At 46.3% G+C, this 16,073-nt stretch overlaps 1 protein-coding gene across 3 annotated transcripts in view; it reads left to right on the plus strand.

Annotated features, from left to right (window-relative positions):
• Window positions 1–16,073, plus strand: part of LOC148502821 (cytochrome P450 2F2-like) — a 96,337-nt gene that overhangs the window by 45,418 nt on the left and 34,846 nt on the right. The window lies entirely within an intron of this gene.

Genomic DNA, 16,073 nt, shown 5'->3' on the forward strand with positions numbered 1-16,073 from the left:
GCAGCAGCTCTAAAACTTTATCTGATCTTGCCCAATACAAGAAAAATTTACATATAATAGAATATAGATAATATCACTGAGAGGGAGTCCTTGGACTGAGCCCATTGTGAGAGGGACAGGGAGCCCGGGGCACAGGGGGATTGCATGGGGCGGCCGCGTCGCCCGGCCAGTCAGGGGCTCTCAGCCGCCGGGACTCAGTGTCTTCCTCCCCAGCCGTGACCCGGAGCTTGGTGCGGACGCACTCGCACAGAGCCTCCTCAGTGCTGCCCGCCGCTGTCGCCTTACGACCTCCGGTGCCTCCGCCCGGGCCTGGTCGTCGGCGTGATCCCCGGAGCTCTCATGGCGTGTAGGGCCGTGGGCTGCCGGTCCCGCCGCGGTCTCCTGGGCAGCCGGCTCACCAGCGGCGTGCAGTGGCCGCCGTCTTCTGTGACATCACCGCGGCCACGGGCGGGAGCAGCGGCACAGCTCCTCTCCTGATTGGCGGCGTCTTCCCCTGGTGGAGACGTGGATTCTTTCCCTGGCGGCCAATCACAGCTGTCAGCAGGGAAAGGGGCGGGGTGTTTCTGTCAAGATATTGAATGTTTGAAGAGGATCCTCCGGAAAAAAAGTGACAAGCAATTTAAGGACTACCTTCCAGCTTAAGTATAGTGTGGTTGATTAGCGCTCTTATGATACAATTTAAAAGATGTTTAATATAAATTGTTTTACCACTATGTGGATGTGAAAAAGAATTACCTGTAATCAAGTATTGACAGGTCACGCATGAACATTTAATGCAGCCTACTTTTTTAGGGAACATACTGAGGCCTGTAGTAGATTGATTAAATTTTGATATATCTGTATTAACTAAACGATCTCTCAGATTGAGGCCTCGCTTGTAGCATGGCATTAGTTGTTTATTAGACAAATGGAGACTAGAGTCTGATTCCACAATGGGCCTATATTACTTAGTAATTCGATCAATTACAGGGGAAGCAGTGTTATATCTGTAACCCAAGGTAACTTGGACTTAGCTATACACTTAGCATCCTCTTTACGAAGAAGAATATTCCTATCCAGTGTCAAAACTTTCACTTTAGTTTCCTCAAGTAATTTACGAGATTAACCCCAGTAAAGAAAACAATGAATTAGTTCATCAATTTGCAATATAGCGATATTTCTATCACTATTGATTCGTAGCACCCTGACCATCTGTGAATAAGGGAGGCCTCGAATGAGGCTTCTTGGGTGACTACTTTGTGCTTGTATATATATATATATATATATTATGGATGTGTAGGCTCGGTTCTACTCGGTTCCGTTCGGTTCTTTTTACCGGATCTTATTGGGTTTCAGCTGTCACGAGTTTTGGATAGCCAATAAGATTCGGTAAAAAGAACCGAACGGAACCGAGTAGAACCGAGCCTGCACATCCCTAATATATATATATATATATATATACACCTAGATTGTAAATCTCAAAGTCTGAAGGCCGGATAGAGAATCAGATGCAGGTTGCTGTGAATATACCCATTATGTGCAATTAAAACATATCCAGGATATATAATAATTTGGTAACAGAGAACAGAACGATGATGTCACTTTTAACTAGGGTTGTGCACCGGCCACTTTTCGTGTTTTGTGTTTTGGTTTTGGATCTGGATCTTTCTTCGTGTTTTGGATCTGGATTGGTTTTGCCAAAACCACCCTTCCGTGTTTTGGGTTCTGGGTTTTGTGTTTTGGATCTGTATTTTTTTTAAAAAAAGCATAAAAACAGCTAAAATCACAGAATTTGTGGGTTTTTCTGCTCCTATGCTATTATTAACCTCAATAACCTTAATTTCAACTCATTTCCAGTCTATTCTGAACACCTCACACCTAACAATAGTGTTTTTATATCCAAAAGGTTGCACCAAGGTAGCTGGATGACTATGCTAAGAGATACGAGTGGGCGGCACAAACACGTGGTCCATCTAGGAGTGACACTGCAGTGGCAGACAGGATGGCAGTTTGAAAAACTAGGCCCACAACAGTACATAATTCAAAGAAAAAAAAGAGATGCAAGATGTAATTGTCCTTGGGCCCTCCCACCCACCCTTATGTTGTATAAACAGGACATGCACACTTTAACAAACCAAACATTTCAGCGCCAGGGTCTGCCACACGACTGTGGCTGAAATGATTGGTTCGTTTGGGCCCCCACAAAACAAGCTGGCAATTAATCTGTCCCTGCACAACCTGGCTCTACAGAGGCAAGATGTCGTCCTCATCCTCCTCATCCACCGATTCCTCACCCTCTTCAGTGTTGTGTACATCCTCATCCTCACAGAGTATTAATTTGTCCCTGCTGGAATCCACAACCACAGGTCCCTCTGTACGTTCTGGAGGCTGGTCTCCCTGGAAGAGTTGATAATTCATTTTATGAACATCATCTTCTCCACATTTTGTGGAAGCAACCTCCTACGCCTTTCGCTGACAAGGTTCCCGGCTGCACTAAACACTCTTTCGGAGTACACACTGGAGGGGGGGCAACTCAGGTAAAATAGAGCCAGTTTGTACAGGGACCTCCAAATTGCTTCTTTTTCCTGCCAATACAGGTACGGACTGTCTGACATGCCTACTTGGATGCTGTCACCGATGTAATCCTTTAACAGACAGACGCACGCTTGTCGCTGCTGCTTTATGGATGCAGGTGCGGCTACAGCCCACACATTTCACAAAGACAGAAAAAAAAGAAGAATATTTTTATTGTTTGTGGAGCACACTTTGAGGGTGTCACCACCCTTTAACAGACAGACACACGCTTATCGCTGCTGCTTTAAGGATGCAGGTGCAGCTACAGCCCACACATTTCACAAAGACAGAAAAAAAAAGAAGAATATTTTTATTGTTTGTGGAGCGCACTTTGAGGGTTACACCACCCTTTAACAGACAGACGCACGCTTGTCGCTGCTGCTTTGAGGATGCAGGTGGAATCTAGATGGGATTTGGAACCGGGGACACACTACCTCCATCAATTGTCTAAATCCCACTGCACTAATGGTGGATACCGGACGCACGTCTAAAACCAATATAGCAGTCAAGGCCTCAGTTATACGTTTTGCTTCAGGATGACTGCTGTCGTACTTCATCCTCATCGCTAAGGACTGTTGGAGGGTCAATTGTTTAGTAAAAGTAGTGGTGTTCCTACTTCCTCTCTGGGATGATGAACAACTCCCAGCAGCAGCAACAGCACTAGGAGGAAGTGGTTCTTGATCTTTCCCTATTTTATTTTTATCGGAGAAAGTTTGGTCCTCCATTTATGTTATATTGATATATACGTGCGGCTAAGGCGCACACAAACACAGAAAATATTTTTTATTTTTGCTGGAGAGTAGTGCACTTTGTGGGTTACACCACCCTTTAAGAATTGAGCCAGCCGGCTCTTTACTTATGGGACACAGGCGCACGCTTGGCGCTGCTCCTTTGTTGATGCACGTGCAGCCACAGTGCACACAATTCACAAACACAGAAATTTTTTTTTATTTGGTTTGAAGTGTACTTTGGGGGTTACAGCACCCTTTAACGGTCAAGCCAGCCGGCCCTTTACTTATGACACAGGCGCACGCTTGGCACTACTTTGTTGATGCACATGCGTCTACTGCGCACACAATTCACAAACACAGAAAATATTTTTTTATTTGGTTTGGACTGGAGTGTACTTTAGGGGTTACAGCACCCTTTAATGGTCACGCCAGCCGGCCCTTTACTTATGACACAGGCGCACGCTTGGCACTACTTTGTTGATGCACGTGCGGCTACTGCGCGCACAATTCACAAACACAGAAAAAATATTTTTTTTTTAGCACTTGGGGGGAGCACCCCTGATGGACAGAGCACCCCCTGGACAACACTACAGCAACCATTTAGGACTGGGACACTGCACAGGACTTTGGAGTGGACACAGCCCCTGTGGACAACTGACTGCACAACACAGTCCAGCCAGCCCCTATGGACTTTGAAGTAGTGGACACAGCCCCTATTAACAACAGCAGCACAGCACAACACAGCCAGCCCCTATGGACTTTGAAGTAGTGGACACAGCCCCTATGGACAACAGCAGCACAGCGCAGCACAGCACAACACAACACTACTCTGCACTACACTACACTACACAGCCCAGCCAGCCCTAACTCCCACCCTCCCTCTTCACTATCCACAGCCGAGTGAGAAAATGGCGCCAACACGGGTACCTTATATAGGATCCAAAACCCGCGAGACCCGGAAGGCGGGATGATGACGTTTTGCCTCGATTTCCGATCCGAGTCAGGCGTGAAAAGTCGAGCCTGTCTCGGATCGGCCTCGGATCGGGGGGGCTCGGGGTGGTTCGGATTTCTGAAATCCGAACCCGCTCACCCCTACTTTTAACCAGAGATAGCCAAGGTCAAAAGTTATTATTGCTGAGCAATGGTAAAAGTATGATATTGCTCGCTAAGACATAATGAATTAATCACAAACACACAAGACTTCCCAGCAATACATTAAAGAAATTTTCAGCATTGCTTTCTGGAATCAGATGTGAATGCAGAATCCAATAGGCAGGTTCCTCTGAAATACAGACTCTAAAGGTCCTCATACATCTGGCAGCCATTTCATCGTTTCGCCGATTGGATCAGGTACCACTGATCCACTGGTCGAAAGTGCCGACCAGTGATCCCGATTTGCTGATCTCGATCATATTTTGGTCAGGATTGGAAATCAGGGAAATCCAACATGTTAGATTTCACTGATGTCCCAACCCCACTTTTTGGGGATTGGGAAATTAGCTCAATTAATTGAAGGTGTATGGGGGACTTAAGTGCAAAAAGTCCACAAGGCAAAAATAGTGATAAATATAAGGTGGCTCTCCCACCAGTATTTCCACTTTCAAATGTTCCGATTTTCTGGTATATACCAGTTTTTGTCCTGATTTCCTGGCACATTTTTTTTAAATAAAATGTTGTAGCTATTACATAACCAGAGAGTTGACGAATCTGGCTGCAATGAAAAAAAACTATTAAAAGCTAAAAAGGTAATTCTATCTGACCAAGAAAAAAAATCTAAAAGGTGATAACAGAATACTGTACTTTACCATTGCCAAAACCCCAGGAAAAACGTAAAATAAATCCATTAGAGCAAACACTTCTACAAATCAGGAAAGAAACGGGAAGTAAAACCCAAAAGTGGAAACACTGGGCCTGATTCAGAGCCGGACACTATTTGTGGATGGTCGTTCTGAAAAAGGGGCCGGATATTTAAATAGAGCACTCGCTCTTTGAGTTCTGTTGACGCCTCTATGGGGGTCATTCAGACTCACTCGCGAGCAGCAGTATGCTCGCAAGCGGGTCGATGTTCCCCACTGCGCATGCGCACGGCGGAGGGAGCTCCGTCGTGCGCATGCGCGAGACCCGGGAAGCGACGGGCTTTCCATCGCTCCAGGTCTCGCACCAAAGGGGCGTGCTGTCGATGTTGATTGACAGCATGCCCCATTTGGTGGGCGTGCCAGGGGCGTGCCTGCCAGACGGAGGCGTTCCCATGGGAACGCCTACCGTCTCAAGCCGGCCCTACTGACATCACTAGTGATGTCAGTGGGAGTGATTTTGGCTCTGATAGAGCCAAAATCACTCCAGGGCTTGTGGCAGGGAGACCCTACTGCAGGGTCTCCGTCGCAAGTCCGATGGTCGCGATGGTCAAGACCATCGCGACCATCTTTTTGGCCGCTCGCATATGCTGTGGGCGGTCACCCACAGCTATACGAGCGGCCAGGAGGCAGCTCCATTTTCATGGAGGAGGGCCCTGATTCAGAGCGAGCGCTCTGGTCAGAGCGTTCAGCTAAGGCGCACACAAACACAGAAAATATTTTTTTATTTTTGCTGGAGAGTAGTGCACTTTGTGGGTTACACTACCCTTTAAGAAATGAGCCAGCCGGCTCTTTACTTATGGGACACAGGCGCACGCTTGGCGCTGCTCCTTTGTTGATGCACGTGCAGCCACAGTGCACACAATTCACAAACACAGAAAATATTTTTTTATTTGGTTTGGAGTGTACTTTGGGGGTTACAGCACCCTTTAACGGTCAAGCCAGCCGGCCCTTTACTTATGACACAGGCGCATGCTTGGCACTTCTTTGTTGATGCACGTGCGGCTACTGCGCACACAATTCACAAACACAGAAAATATTTTTTTATTTGGTTTGGAGTGTACTTTGGGGGTTACAGCACCCTTTAACGGTCAAGCCAGCCGGCCCTTTACTTATGACACAGGCGCACGCTTGGCACTACTTTGTTGATGCACATGCGTCTACTGCGCACACAATTCACAAACACAGAAAATATTTTTTTATTTGGTTTGGACTGGAGTGTACTTTAGGGGTTACAGCACCCTTTAATGGTCACGCCAGCCGGCCCTTTACTTATGACACAGGCGCACGCTTGGCACTACTTTGTTGATGCACGTGCGGCTACTGCGCGCACAATTCACAAACACAGAAAAAATATTTTTTTTTTAGCACTTGGGGGGAGCACCCCTGATGGACAGAGCACCCCCTGGACAACACTACAGCAACCATTTAGGACTGGGACACTGCACAGGACTTTGGAGTGGACACAGCCCCTGTGGACAACTGACTGCACAACACAGTCCAGCCAGCCCCTATGGACTTTGAAGTAGTGGACACAGCCCCTATTAACAACAGCAGCACAGCACAACACAGCCAGCCCCTATGGACTTTGAAGTAGTGGACACAGCCCCTATGGACAACAGCAGCACAGCGCAGCACAGCACAACACTACTCTGCACTACACTACACTACACAGCCCAGCCAGCCCTAACTCCCACCCTCCCTCTTCACTGTCCACAGCCGAGTGAGAAAATGGCGCCGACACGGGTACCTTATATAGGATCCAAAACCTGCGAGACCCGGAAGGCGGGATGATGACGTTTTGCCTCGATTTCCGATCCGAGTCAGGCGGGAAAAGTCGAGCCTGACTCGGATCGGCCTCAGATCGGGGGGGCTCGGATTTCAGAAATCCGAACCCGCTCACCCCTACTTTTAACCAGAGATAGCCAAGGTCAAAAGTTATTATTGCTGAGCAATGGTAAAAGTATGGTATTGCTCGCTAAAACATAATGAATTAATCACAAACACACAAGACTTCCCAGCAATACATTAAAGAAATTTTCAGCATTGCTTTCTGGAATCAGATGTGAATGCAGAATCCAATAGGCAGGTTCCTCTGAAATACAGACTCTAAAGGTCCTCATACATCTGGCAGCCATTTCATCGTTTCGCCGATTGGATCAGGTACCACTGATCCACTGGTCGAAAGTGCCGACCAGTGATCCCGATTTGCTGATCTCGATCATATTTTGGTCAGGATTGGAAATCAGGGAAATCCAACATTTTAGATTTCACTGATGTCCCAACCCCACTTTTTGGGGATTGGGAAATTAGCTCAATTAATTGAAGGTGTATGGGGGACTTAAGTGCAAAAAGTCCACAAGGCAAAAATAGTGATAAATATAAGGTGGCTCTCCCACCAGTATTTCCACTTTCATATGTTCCGATTTTCTGGTATATACCAGTTTTTGTCCTGATTTCCTGGCACATATTTTTAAATAAAATGTTGTAGCAATTACATAACAAGAGAGTTGACGAATCTGGCTGCAATGAAAAAAACTATTAAAAGCTAAAAAGGTAATTCTATCTGACCAAGAAAAAAAATCTAAAAGGTGATAACAGAATACTGTACTTTACCATTGCCAAAACCCCAGGAAAAACGTAAAATAAATCCATTAGAGCAAACACTTCTACAAATCAGGAAAGAAACGGGAAGTAAAACCCAAAAGTGGAAACACTGGGCCTGATTCAGAGCCGGACGCTATTTGTGGACGGTCGTTCTGAAAAAGGGGCCGGATATTTAAATAGAGTGCTCGCTCTTTGCGGTCTGTTGACGCCTCTATGGGGGTCATTCAGACCCACTCGCGAGCAGTATGCTCGCAAGCGGGTCGATGTTCCCCACTGCGCATGCGCACGGCGGAGGGAGCTCCGTCGTGCGCATGCGCGAGACCCGGGAAGCGACGGGCTTTCCATCGCTCCAGGTCTCGCACCAAAGGGGCGTGCTGTCGATGTTGATTGACAGCATGCCCCATTTGGTGGGCGTGCCTGCCAGACGGAGGCGTTCCCATGGGAACGCCTACCATCTCAAGCCGGCCCTACTGACATCACTAGTGATGTCAGTGGGAGTGATTTTGGCTCTGATAGAGCCAAAATCACTCCAGGGCTTGTGGCAGGGAGACCCTACTGCAGGGTCTCCGTCGCAAGTCCGATGGTCGCGATGGTCAAGACCATCGCGACCATCTTTTTGGCCGCTCGCATATGCTGTGGGCGGTCACCCACAGCTATACGAGCGGCCAGGAGGCAGCTCCATTTTCATGGAGGAGGGCCCTGATTCAGAGCGAGCGCTCTGGTCAGAGCGTTCAGCTAAGGCGCACACAAACACAGAAAATATTTTTTTATTTTTGCTGGAGAGTAGTGCACTTTGTGGGTTACACTACCCTTTAAGAAATGAGCCAGCCGGCTCTTTACTTATGGGACACAGGCGCACGCTTGGCGCTGCTCCTTTGTTGATGCACGTGCAGCCACAGGGCACACAATTCACAAACACAGAAAATATTTTTTTATTTGGTTTGGAGTGTACTTTGGGGGTTACAGCACCCTTTAACGGTCAAGCCAGCCGGCCCTTTACTTATGACACAGGCGCATGCTTGGCACTTCTTTGTTGATGCACGTGCGGCTACTGCGCACACAATTCACAAACACAGAAAATATTTTTTTATTTGGTTTGGAGTGTACTTTGGGGGTTACAGCACCCTTTAACGGTCAAGCCAGCCGGCCCTTTACTTATGACACAGGCGCATGCTTGGCACTTCTTTGTTGATGCACGTGCGGCTACTGCGCACACAATTCACAAACACAGAAAATATTTTTTTATTTGGTTTGGAGTGTACTTTGGGGGTTAAAGCACCCTTTAACGGTCAAGCCAGCCGGCCCTTTACTTATGACACAGGCGCACGCTTGGCACTACTTTGTTTTTGCATGTGCGGCTACTGCGCACACAATTCACAAACACAGAAAAAATATTTTTTTTTTTAGCACTTGGGGGGAGCACCCCTGATGGACAGAGCACCCCCTGGACAACACTACAGCACCCATTTAGGACTGGGACACTGCACAGGACTTTGGAGTGGACACAGCCCCTGTGGACAACTGACTGCACAACACAGTCCAGCCAGCCCCTATGGACTTTGAAGTAGTGGACACAGCCCCTATTAACAACAGCAGCACAGCACAACACAGCCAGCCCCTATGGACTTTGAAGTAGTGGACACAGCCCCTATGGACAACAGCAGCACAGCGCAGCACAGCACAACACTACTCTGCACTACACTACACTACACAGCCCAGCCAGCCCTAACTCCCACCCTCCCTCTTCACTGTCCACAGCCGAGTGAGAAAATGGCGCCGACACGGGTACCTTATATAGGATCCAAAACCTGCGAGACCCGGAAGGCGGGATGATGACGTTTTGCCTCGATTTCCGATCCGAGTCAGGCGGGAAAAGTCGAGCCTGACTCGGATCGGCCTCAGATCGGGGGGGCTCGGGGGGGTTCGGATTTCAGAAATCCGAACCCGCTCACCCCTACTTTTAACCAGAGATAGCCAAGGTCAAAAGTTATTATTGCTGAGCAATGGTAAAAGTATGGTATTGCTCGCTAAAACATAATGAATTAATCACAAACACACAAGACTTCCCAGCAATACATTAAAGAAATTTTCAGCATTGCTTTCTGGAATCAGATGTGAATGCAGAATCCAATAGGCAGGTTCCTCTGAAATACAGACTCTAAAGGTCCTCATACATCTGGCAGCCATTTCATCGTTTCGCCGATTGGATCAGGTACCACTGATCCACTGGTCGAAAGTGCCGACCAGTGATCCCGATTTGCTGATCTCGATCATATTTTGGTCAGGATTGGAAATCAGGGAAATCCAACATTTTAGATTTCACTGATGTCCCAACCCCACTTTTTGGGGATTGGGAAATTAGCTCAATTAATTGAAGGTGTATGGGGGACTTAAGTGCAAAAAGTCCACAAGGCAAAAATAGTGATAAATATAAGGTGGCTCTCCCACCAGTATTTCCACTTTCATATGTTCCGATTTTCTGGTATATACCAGTTTTTGTCCTGATTTCCTGGCACATATTTTTAAATAAAATGTTGTAGCAATTACATAACAAGAGAGTTGACGAATCTGGCTGCAATGAAAAAAACTATTAAAAGCTAAAAAGGTAATTCTATCTGACCAAGAAAAAAAATCTAAAAGGTGATAACAGAATACTGTACTTTACCATTGCCAAAACCCCAGGAAAAACGTAAAATAAATCCATTAGAGCAAACACTTCTACAAATCAGGAAAGAAACGGGAAGTAAAACCCAAAAGTGGAAACACTGGGCCTGATTCAGAGCCGGACGCTATTTGTGGACGGTCGTTCTGAAAAAGGGGCCGGATATTTAAATAGAGTGCTCGCTCTTTGCGGTCTGTTGACGCCTCTATGGGGGTCATTCAGACCCACTCGCGAGCAGTATGCTCGCAAGCGGGTCGATGTTCCCCACTGCGCATGCGCACGACGGAGGGAGCTCCGTCGTGCGCATGCGCGAGACCCGGGAAGCGACGGGCTTTCCATCGCTCCAGGTCTCGCACCAAAGGGGCGTGCTGTCGATGTTGATTGACAGCACGCCCCCTTTGGTGGGCGTGCCTGGGGCGTGCCTGCCAGACGGAGGCGTTCCCATGGGAACGCCTACCGTCTCAAGCCGGCCCTACTGACATCACTAGTGATGTCAGTGGGAGTGATTTTGGCTCTGATAGAGCCAAAATCACTCCAGGGCTTGTGGCAGGGAGACCCTACCGCAGGGTCTCCATCGCAAGTCCGATGGTCGCGATGGTCAAGACCATCGCGACCATCTTTTTGGCCGCTCGCATATGCTGTGGGCGGTCACCCACAGCTATACGAGCGGCCAGGAGGCAGCTCCATTTTCATGGAGGAGGGCCCTGATTCAGAGCGAGCGCTCTGGTCAGAGCATGTCTGAACGAGCGAACGAAGCATGCGCTCGCTATTTTGTAAAGACGCCTCCTGGCCGCTCGCATCATACGTCATCTCCGCTATTTATTAGATTAATCGAGTACATCGAAAGGCGTATGAACTGCTCGCTATTCTTGTGGTAGCATTTTCCTACCGCAATCATGCGAGCAGTTCAGGCTAAAAGACAACCAAGTGACGTGGTCGATGACGCTGCTTTGTTAATTATGCACACCCTTAAAACGCCCGTTTTGACCGTTTGGCACGCCTGCGCTCGGATCTCCACTCCCCGTTTTCAAGCACCTTCCCCTGTTACCACCCACAAACGCCTCATCCTGTCACTCAAATTAGCAGGCATTCACTATTTTGCGAGCACACGATTTCTGACCGCACTGACTGGTTGGCGCATGCGCATTACAACCCATATGAATGCGCAGATGTGCGAACATCGCTCGGAGAGAACGAGCGGCCGCTTACGAGCGGCTCTGAATCAGGCCCTCTGTCTCCAACACACCTCTATTTAAAGGAATATCATTAATACATGAGCTACATGATTACTGAGACTAGTAACAGCTAAACATAGTGGCCACTGGTGGTAGAATTACTGAAAGCAGATCCCAAGTACAGTTCAACTTCATAGTAGCCACTAGTGGTGGAAGTAAGTAAACCGAATTCAAAGCAGGACTATGACAGTGACAGCTCAATTCTCATCTGGTTCAATTCACATTTATGTTTTTTTATTATATATAGTGTGGGTGAAGAGAAATTTGTTTTTCAAACCATGGATTAGTAAGCCATCAAAACAGATAGCATAATGGTCATATTTAGTGGAAATATGGTAATCGTTATCCACATTGATAGCATACTCAGCAAATATATATTACTACACAATTGAGGGATATCTATGCAACAAGAGATAACATTATGGGCCTGAATCAGAACCGCTCTCTAAGATTCATACTCTCGCTGCTGCCGATGGTATGCAATGTGTATGCATCGCAGTGTGCATACCTTAGCGAAAGTCCACAATGTAATCATTTGCTGCGCATACACAGCCCAGCAGAATGAGTGACAGGGGAAGCCATTTGTAGGTGGTAACAGGGGCTGGCCATTAAAAACGGTGGAAGTGGAGGTGCAAACACAGGCGTGCCTGAGCATCTCAACGGCGTTTTATAGGTGTGCATAATTAAAAGACAGTATCATAGTACACATCACCCGGCTTGTTTTTACACTGAAGTGCTCGCAGTGCTTGCGGCAGGGTATGGTCAACCTCAAGCACTGCAATCGCATCCGATGTTACCCGATGTACCAATGGTTGCATACAATTCCTGGACATGACGTGCACAAGTGGGCGTCTTAAGACAGGCTGGTGGGTGTCTGCATACACTATGTGATCGCTCTCTAAGAAATTCTGGGCGTGCTAATGCATTGCACTGCCTAAGCAATTTGCATACACATCGACAGTATGCATCTTATCGAGCGGCTCTGAATGAAGCCCTATGTTCAAATAGTTCAGTGTGCACAAACAGTTCAATATGGTCAGTCAATCCTTTGTCTGTGATTAGCCACTATGTAAGAATATCACATTCATGCATAGAACCACAGTCACATCTCTGTTCTTCTCTGATATAGGTCAATGTAGCCTGTAACCATATTAACAGTGCATGATCAGTAACCACAGTAAACCTGGCCCCACAAAGATAATATCTCAATGACTCAAGAGCCCATTTTATAGTGAGGCATTCTTTTACTATTACAGAATACATAGTCTCTCATGGGAACAACTTTCTACTTAGATATAGAATCGGGTGTTCAATGCCATCAAACTCCTGACACAACACTGCCGCCATGCCCACATCTGAGGTGTCTGTTTGTATGACAAAAGGCTTGGTAAAATCTGGAGACTTTAAAACCGGGCCTTTACACAAAAGCTGTTTCATTTTGGTAAACACAGACTGACAGTCCCTAGACCACTCATGTTTCTTTGGAGCAGAATTTTTCAAACGATCTGTTAAGGGAGACACTAAGGTAGAAAATTGAGGCAAAAATCTCTTGTAATAGTCTGCTAAACCCAAGAAGGACCTTAACTCTTTCTTGGTAGTTAGAACTGGGGCATCAGTTAGTGCCTGTACCTTACTTACAAGGGGCTTCAGACACCCACTGCCCACCACATACCCTAAGTACTTGGTTTCATTTTTAGTTAGAACACATTTCTTCAAATTATCAGTTAAACCTGTCTCTTTCAAAACTGAAGAACAGCCCTAAGCTTATTAACTGCAGACTATTTATGACAATATCATCCAAGGATGCTTTAGCATAACTCTGATGAGGACGAAGCACCTGCTCCATTACCATCTTAAAAGAGGCCGGTGCACCATGCAAGCCAAAATTCTTTGTTTTCCACTGAAAGAAGCCCAGCGGAGTAGAATAATCAGTTTTCTTTCTAGCTTCCTCTTTCATCTCAATTTGCCAATATCCCTTCGTAAGATCAAGGGTAGAAATTTGGCATGAAATTTGGACACTGCATTAACTTTGCGGGAAGCCTTTGCAGAATCTTGTAGAACCATCTGGCTTTGGGATCAAAACAATGGGGCTACATCAGTCACTAGATGACTCCTCAATTACCTCTAACTTCAACATTTCTTGTATTTTCTTGATTACGTGCACTTGTGTTTCCCTTGGAAGCCTATACAGTCTTTGTTGAACTACTATGCCAGGTTTGGGGTTATAATGTCACGTAAGACTAAATTGGTCCACAATGGTTTATCAGAAAAAACATCTGAGAATTATTTTATAAGGTTCCCCAAAGAAGGATTCAACTTGTATGAATTCAAAGGTTCAAGGAATGGAGAGACCCCATTGGACTGAGGAATCTGTTGACCAAGCTCCCTATGGCCATTACCAGGGTCTACAAAATACACCTCTTGATCCTTCCATGCTTTTAAAAGGTAAACATGGTAAATCCGCCTCCCTCTTCGGGAGTCAGGTTGAGAGACTTTATACTTTACTTTGCCAACCTTTCTAATTACTTCAAATGACCACTTTGCTAGTAATTTACTTCCCTGAGTAGGTAACAACAAAAATACTTTATCCCAAGGTGAAAAAACTCGAGTTCAGGCATTACGGTTATAGAGAAGCTTTGGAGCCTCCTGTGCATTTAAAAAGGGGACCCCTACAATCAGAAGTGGGATCAGGTGGGCAGGGGTGGTCAGTTTATTGTTATCTTTTGACACTCTGAACAAATGGAACAGAACCGCAAGACCTCAGCATAAACACCTGGCCAATAGAACCAGGAGGATATTCTCTCCACCATCTTATCCCATCCTAAATGACCAGCCCAAGGAACTGCATGGGTTAAAACCAGAACCTGTTTTGTGAAAGGGCCTGGGACCACCAATTATCATATCACCTCCCCCATTTGTTTGTGCTTGTCTAGTTGATATAAAACCTCTCTAAGCAACACAAAATGGGGATATTTTACTTATGTTACATATGATAATAGAACACCATCCACTGAAAGAACCTGTTCAAAGGCCCTTTTTAAAGCAGGATCTTCCTGTTGGGCTATTCTTAAATCAGGCTAAGTTAAGTGTTATTACCTTTTCATTAATTCTACTTAATTGAACCTCAGCATTATTCCCCGTGCTACATGGAATAGGCGGGTTGTTAGACACAATGTACCTAGAACTCTCAGCATTACCATGGACATCAGCATGCATAGGCACATTAGTAATTACAGGTTCATTAGAATTATCAGATACATTGACATGAACAGGAACATCGGCATTTACAGGCACATTGCGAGTAATAGCATTATGGAAAGAGACATTTTTTCCCAACAAAACATCATGAGCAAGCCATTCTCTGTGATCCCTTCTCCTTTATTGCTTAGATTTAGGAGCCTTTACCCAAGACAGAAACAAATCAGAGGAGAAGGGAAATGTATCTCCAAGGGTTGCTGCAGGCACCTGTTCTTCCGGGAGAACAAGAGCCATGAAGTGAAGCCAGTCACGACATATAAGTACATGGGATGGTAACCAAGGACACATAACCACACATAGTTTGGCAGTCTTTCCCCTGATATCAACGGGACCATGGCAACAGGAAAGCTCCGAACATCTCCATGCACACAATAGATGCAGACTAGTTCATGAGGCAACAACAACTCTGGGGACAACAAATACCTTTGTATCAGCATAGTAGCAGAGCCAGAGTCCATCAAACCATCAAACTAGTCTATTATCAACTTGCACATGTACCTGTATTCTAGATGAAAGAGGGCAGGTCTCTATAGCTGCAAAGACACTGGAAAAAGCAATCCATCTGTGGACATGCCCATTGTTGATGTCCACCTTGGCCACATGAGGAACACATGTGATCTCCAACTTCTGAAAAATGGACGGCCATCACCTTCCCCATAGAAATACTTTTGGGCCGAAAACACTCTTTACGTGAAGAGAAGGCCGAAGCTGTGGGCTTCAATTTCCCCAGAGCCATTGTCTGTGAGAGGTACTGGTGCCTATCCGAATCAATATGTGGGTGCACCTTATTCTGAGACCATGCCCTCTGTGGAGACAGGTGGGGAGACTCATGCAATGAGAGGCATATAGGTGTTGGCACTTTGGGAACAGTGCATAGCTTGCAATGAAATACATTGAGTAGATATACTAGAGCTCAAAACCAGACAGTGAGTGTATCAGATTACACACATGCACATAGATTGTAAATGTAAACAGGCGAAATTGACACAACAAATTGCTCTAGTGCAGAGTCTAAGACATCCCACCAGACTTTACCAGGAATCCTCACAGGAGAATATGAACTTTACTCATTGAGGTCCCAGGTCATGGCCCAGTGTAGTTGGTTGCCACTGTGAAAGCAACAGGGTGCTTAACTGGTATGAGTACTCTGCCTGGAACAGGGGCATCTTAACAG

This window comes from Taudactylus pleione, unplaced genomic scaffold (assembly GCF_031769625.1).
Source record: "Taudactylus pleione unplaced genomic scaffold, aTauple2 ptg000481l, whole genome shotgun sequence".
Lineage (NCBI taxonomy): Eukaryota > Metazoa > Chordata > Amphibia > Anura > Myobatrachidae > Taudactylus > Taudactylus pleione.